Genomic DNA, 7,281 nt, shown 5'->3' on the forward strand with positions numbered 1-7,281 from the left:
GTAAACAAGATCGTGTTCTAATTTGCATAATTAAAAAAAATTCATGTAATTTTTAATATTCTTATGGACATATTTAACTGTCAAGTAACTAATCATTTAGTTATAATTTAACATACATTCAGTTGTAAATCGTATGTTAAAACATGCATTCACAATTTGACTAAAATCTTGAATATGCAAAACATCTAAATTAATAGTGCAACTCATACATGTCATAGCGACTTAGATAAAAAAAAAAAAAACACGGTGTAAATGTAATATGTTCGAGGCACTATTCTATATTTACCTTCATCAGCGACATTTTGAACAGAAAATCTAAAAGTTATGCTGAAATGTGTTTGACTTTTGTGAAAGAGGCCCCAGGAACGTTCAAATCCGAAAGCCTTTAGGATGTATGAGAACCGAAACAGTTGGAGACCTTTATGATCACAACTGTCAAATCAATATAAGGTCAACTGTGCCCGAGGCACTTAATTGGCTGGGAATAGGATAGAGTCAATATAATAGTACATAAATGATCCAATACTAAATTGTTTTTTGACAATTTAACTGATTTCATATGACGTATGTTTTAAATTTGAATAGATTTAAGCCATAAACACGTATCACGTGCACTAAAATTGATGTCATCTAGTTTCAATTTAGAATAATATCCAAATTGGCAATATTGGTAATATACCCGATTATTAATTCTAAATCAGCGACTTAATATAAAAAAGAATATGTGGTATGATTGCCAATGAGACAACTACCAACAAAAGACGTAAATGACACAAACATTAACAACTATAGGTCACCGTACGGCCTTCAACAATGAGCAAAGCCCATACCTCATAGTCAGCCATAAAAGACCCCAATAGGATAATGTTAAACAATTCAAACGAGAAAACTAACGGCCTTATTTATGTAATAATGAACAAAAAACAAATATGTAACACATAAGCAAACGACAACCACTGAATTACAGGCTCCTGACTTGCGACAGGCCTTTACTTTATTCTCACATCAAAGTCGAGTCAATAGCTACGTTGCCAGAGACGAAAGTGCGTCTTATGACTACTTCATTCAGTGCATTCAAATCACAAACTCCAACGGTTTTCCAAATTTATATAGCCATCGTGCACAGATAAAATATATTCCCTGTCTACACCACCAGCAGTTTTCCTCAACAGAATTAAGACTTTGGAAATTTAATGAAAACTAGTTGAAGATATGTCCAGGTTCCCCGTGTAATGTTTTGTTGAATGTTATACTGTGTATCCAGGTTGTGTCATTTGTTACTAAAAGAGTTTTTTCAGCATTTATTATTCACTTTGTTCAGGGATTTGCTCACTTATCTTTTCGGGATTGTTTTACATACATTTGGGGTTTAGAAAATAATTATTATCTGCTAGTCATTTCAAAGAACCACTTAATGTGCAATGGTGATTAAAGCAGAAGTGTATTACATTATCTTTATATTGCAGATCATCTAAACGAAATTTAGTTCTCAAAACGTATATCTTACACACTATACAAATATTGCTTCAATAAGTTATATCGTTTTCACAGTTAACTCCATTCCAGTCTTATCTAATATTGTGTACTTTTGTTTTTGTTTTTAATTATTATTTGAATTACACGCATTCCGTATATTATAATTATGTTTATTGTCACTATCTTATACTTTTTGTGCTTATATTTGTATACTAGTATTACGAGGATGTCACTAATTTTGTTTTATAATGTGTCGAATCTCTTTTTTTACTTTTGCAAAACAAATGTTTAAACTACTAATAAACTATTTGGAATGTATTGTTATTATGGTTAATAATCTACCCTAAAGACTGAGAAGTTACTTAATCCTGAAAGGGAACAATCACATTAGTGTATTTTGATTGTTAGATATAGGAAAATGTGGTGTGCGTGCCAATGAGACAACTCTCCATCCAAATAACAATTTAAAATATTTATATATATATCTTATTATATCCATATGACTTAATTGATTTATCAAGTATTACTTTATTTTTAAAATGTGTATCGAATACTGTAGTATGTAATTTAACAGGTTTCATCATCATCAAAAATAAAATAATTACAAAAAAATCAATTTAAAAATAAAGGTAAACCATTATAGGTCAATGAGCTATAAAGGGCCGCAAAATTACTAGTGTAAAACCATTCAAACGGGAAAACCAACGGTCTAATCTATATAAAAAAAGTCCGTATGACAATCGAGAAAAAATCGGCACTTCTTCAATTTACTTGGCAATAAAGGTTGTTCTTCAAACTAAACTCCATATAACAGGCTAACACACGTACTATTTTTGTTAAATTCTCTGAGATAAAGTTCTGAGACGAATGTGTTGCCCAGTTCCGATGAAGTGAGCTTTTCATTCCTAAATGATCATCTTTGTATCTGATATTACTGGGAAAGACATTAATGCATATAAAATATAGTATATAAAAAAAAACTACCTTTACAATGTCAAAATGCAAGCAAAAGCCATTAGTTTAGAAAAACAGACAACAAAATGGAACAAATAAATCAACGAAATGACAACAACAATCCAACCAAAACACTTCACATAATAAAAAGGAGAAATACGTTTGCGCCAAAGGTGCTTTCTTAAATAGTTTGCATCAGCTAAATGCAAGTCAATAATTTGTCAAATTGCCTATCAATATCATTTGTTTCATTAATGATGTATCTATTAAGCCTGTGCTTATATAAAAAAAGTGTCCATAAACTTTAATGGCCGTCATGCAGTTCTAGTCTAGCTTGAAAACTGATATTTTCAGGTTTTTTAACAGTTTATTAATGTCTTAATTTTGCATTTAGACGATTGATGCTTTACAACTGTTGTACATAAATGTTGAACATCCTTTTTCCTAAAAATCAAAATTACATCTAATATATGATCTGTGATGGTCTCTCGTATATCATTTATAGTAACTTTTGTTTTAAATGTTTAAGGGTCGCTCTCACTCCTGTGGGTTTGTCTGATGCACATATGATAGAAATCAATTTCACACATTATCAATGTACTGCTTGAACGATATCATACATTATTTTGTTGTTAAACATTTGTTAAAAGTCATGTCTCTTCTATACTAGACACAATATCAAAGAAAGTCCTACTTGACTATTTTATAAAACAATAACTTTAGAGCAGGAACATCACGTTGTCTATTTTGATTTTGAATCCACTACCAATGAAAAAGAAACAATTTTTTAATCTTATTAAACAGATTAGAAAATACCAGCCTAATATAATAGCATAAAACACCTTTAGTTGGATAAAAATATATTTTTGTTATACGTCAGTGAGACAGTTATATAACACGTTATATTATAAAAAAAAAGCTATCTAGGATGGGCAACATAACTCTACTACAATTGACAAGTGTATGTATATTACGATGAGCTTTCAGTTGCCCTTATCCAAAGGGTAATCGGGGCCTAAAAATATCGTCACTTGGTCTTCTTTCAACCGACATAAAACCTAATCAAAGTGTGACGTCTGTTTTGTTGATAGGAGTGTTAAAATTCCAAGCCAGTTTAAGAAAAATGCAAAATGCAATAACGCATTGAGAAATCTTAAGATGGCTAGCCGTATCCCAAATTTCTACCCATTCCTTTAGACTGTTGTTTTAGTGGCAGTTCAAATATTCTAAATATAAAAATAATAACACATATCAAAACTAAAATATCTATTAAACTATAACATTAACATAATTTAAACATAAAAAATGTGTATAGCATTGTCATGATTGTTAAAAAGAAAATAAATGAATGAATATATGCCGATTGTGGTATACTTGGTGTCATAAGACATTTCACTTGACAGATCTTATCTATTAGGGGTTAAAGAGTACATAAAGATTCAATCAAATACTAAATTGATATTCAACTTTCGTTTACTAAAGTAAGTATTATTAAGATCAACAGGAAAAATACAATAAAAATAAACTCATCATAGATACCAGAATTAAAATTTTGTATTTGTTCAAGACGCGCGTTTCGTAAACAAAAGACTCACCACTGACGCTCGAATCAATAATTGTTAAAAAGGTCAAATAAAGTATGAAGTTGAAGCGCATTGAGGACCGAAAATTCCTAAATAAAAGTTTATGTACTTGTAATGCAGATCATAATTTTCATTTTGTAGTTAGTTAATATTACACAAATTATTCATCTTTTTTATGAATTTTCGAATTAACGGGTTTTATTTATTGATCCCGCATCATCCTAATTTATTAGCAATGGAACAAATCAAACATGTTCCTGATATCATCACCGATTTTTTTTCCATCGCAGTCACTTCAGATATATAGTTTCACGTAAGGAACGTAAAATACATGACTGTTTAAGATTTCTAAGTGTAATATTCCATTTCACTCATGTTATAAAAACATAATAAGGGGAGGGAATCCTAGTCTAATGCAAAATGTCGTAAATTATAAAATTCCGTACAAACAACGCTAACGGTACATTGCCGGATCATCGACATGTTTCACAAAGAAGTCGTCTATTAGAATGAAAACAATTCAGTCCGCAGTGGAGGAGGGTTTCAAAAATACTGTGAAACAGTTTACCCGCGTAGTGGTACTAACCATATGAGGGTTCTAAAACAAAATCCAAAGAACTAGTGCATTATTTTCTATCTTTCTTTTATTTCAGTTCCTTTAATACTTCAACCCTGTCAACAACCATTCCCCATGTGAAACTGGAAAATCGTCTAAAAGACGTAATCCTCAATGCTTTTCAACATAACAATTGTAGTATACACTATAAATTAATTACTTTGAGATACCATACGGCATAATGGTAAATAAAGGCAACAGTAGTATACTGCTGTCTGAAAGTCATAAATCGAATGAGAGAAAACAAATCTGGGTCACAAACTAAAACCCGGAGAAAAACATCATCTATAAGAGGAAAACAACGAAACAACAGAAACACTGAAGTGCAACAAAACTGAAGACAATGCAACACACACAAAGAAACGAACTATAAGATAACACCTGCCATTTTCCTGACTTGATACAGGGGTAAATTCAGTAAATAAATATACGTCATCAGGAACAGCCCATTTAGGGGAGAGCTTTCTGTAGAACACTGAAGTCATATGCTCTTCTGATTGGGAGATAATGTTTGTGATAAATATTTTTTTGGCAGAAAGATCAAAACTAGAGTTGAAAAACGGGGGTCAGTATAGGAATTCAGTGCGAATATACATTGTTTGTAAACAAGGCCATGTGAATGCCCACAAATGCCGCATGACCCTATTTTTGTATTAGTGCAAAAGATAGGGCTACATTTGTACTTTCATGAATGTAATATGAAAGTTTCCAATTTCTAAAGGTAAATCAGGTATAAATTTAATTCCATACATAGATTAGCATTCAAGTCAATGAGAGATCTTTTACTTAATTTACCCCTACAGGACATTTAAGACGTAATGGTGGCCTGAACCTTGTTGTGTGGCTAGCCAAACCTCGCACTATTATGGCAAAGTTAAATATAACACTAAAATCACATTATATGACAGGACATCAGTACAAATAAATGCAAGAACATTCAGAACAGCCAAATACACAAATAAACAATACAATAATAGTTGTACATTTTGACATGCTAATAGTTAGCAAAGGTACCAGGCTTATAATTTAATACGCAATACGCGCAGATCAAAAAAGTAAGAAAGCCAAATAAGTACAACGTCGAAGAACATTGACATGCGACACAATTGAAGGGCATTGACATACTAGACAGGGGAACAAGTAATAGGTATGCTGGAGTTTCATATTCACAACATATATATTTGTTGAATTTGAAGGCAGACTTTGCAACAAAATTCTAGGCATTCCTATGGAATGAACTGTGTGTCTCTCCTTGTCGACCTCTTCTTATTTCGTATGAGTCATAGTTTTAGCTGCAACTCAGACTTTATAAAACGACACCAGTGTCTCAGCAAAAAGTTGATTAAGAAAACTAGGGTTGTGTCATTGAACGTTACGTCTCATTATTACAAAGTTTATTGGAAAATACCCTTGTAGGTAAATATTTAGTATCAACTTTACAATACACGATAAGCTTGTAATATAGAATCGTATCATCATCATACTAACATGTTGATTTATTCGTTCTTGTAAATTGTATCTTTTACTGTTACTCTTTTTAGCCGATGTTTTGTAATATGCATTTTGCATGGCTCCGTACTTATATATTCCATCATTGTGATATGATACATTTTCGTATTCTTGACTTTCTTTTAGCTGATATACTATGTCTATGTTTTTTGTTGTTTTTTGGTTTGTTTTTTTTTTGGTTGATATTTTATAATTTTTTGTTTTTTGTTTCTTAGTTGATATTTTATTGTTTTTTTTTTTTTCTTAGTTGATATTTTATTGTTGGTTTTTTTTTTTCTTAGTTGATATTTTATTGTTTATATAGTGATTAATATTATAACGAAATTTTAACTGCTGAACCCCTTTTTTTACCTTTTTACCTATCATGTCTGTTTGTCAGAAATGTCTGTACCAAGTCCAGAACAGGACAGTTGGTATCCATCTGTTTGATGTGTTTGAGCTTTTAATTATGCCATTTTTATTAGGAACTTTCCTTTTTGAATTTTCCTCGGAGTTCAAGATTTGTGTTATTTTTCTTTTCATTAGTTGTGTCGTCCTTATGACAATTGGAAAACAAATGTTCAATATATATATATAACACTTTTAAAAACTAAATATGTATTAAACTATAACATTAACATAATATAAACATAAAACATATGTATAGTATTGTTAGAAAGTAATGAATGAATGAATGAATGAATGAATATATTCAGTACACTTTACTTGACAGATCTTATCTCTTAAAGGTAAATAGTATATAAAGTGTCAATAAAATACTAAATCAATATGCAACTCATATTAAATAAAGTAAGTATTATCAAGATCAATAGGAAAATATAACGAAAGTTAACGTTTTTGTCATGAAGATATTATACAAACTATTTTTTTTTTATTTGTTTGCTTCTATTTGAGTACATTTTGAATTGACGTTTTTTTTTATATTGAAACCATTTCATAATTTATTTATTACAAATGCCACAAATAAAACATTTCCTTGATTTCATCTCGCAAGACTTCTGAAATTAGTGGTTTGAAAATGCTAGATGAGATTTATAAATGCAGTAGTTATCTTTCATGAGAGACCATCTTTCATGCTGTCTTGCAAAACATTGTCTTGGTAATTATAAATAAACATAGCTTCATATTGCAAAAACTGCTAAT

This window comes from Mytilus trossulus, chromosome 8 (assembly GCF_036588685.1).
Source record: "Mytilus trossulus isolate FHL-02 chromosome 8, PNRI_Mtr1.1.1.hap1, whole genome shotgun sequence".
In the NCBI taxonomy this organism is placed as follows: domain Eukaryota; kingdom Metazoa; phylum Mollusca; class Bivalvia; order Mytilida; family Mytilidae; genus Mytilus; species Mytilus trossulus.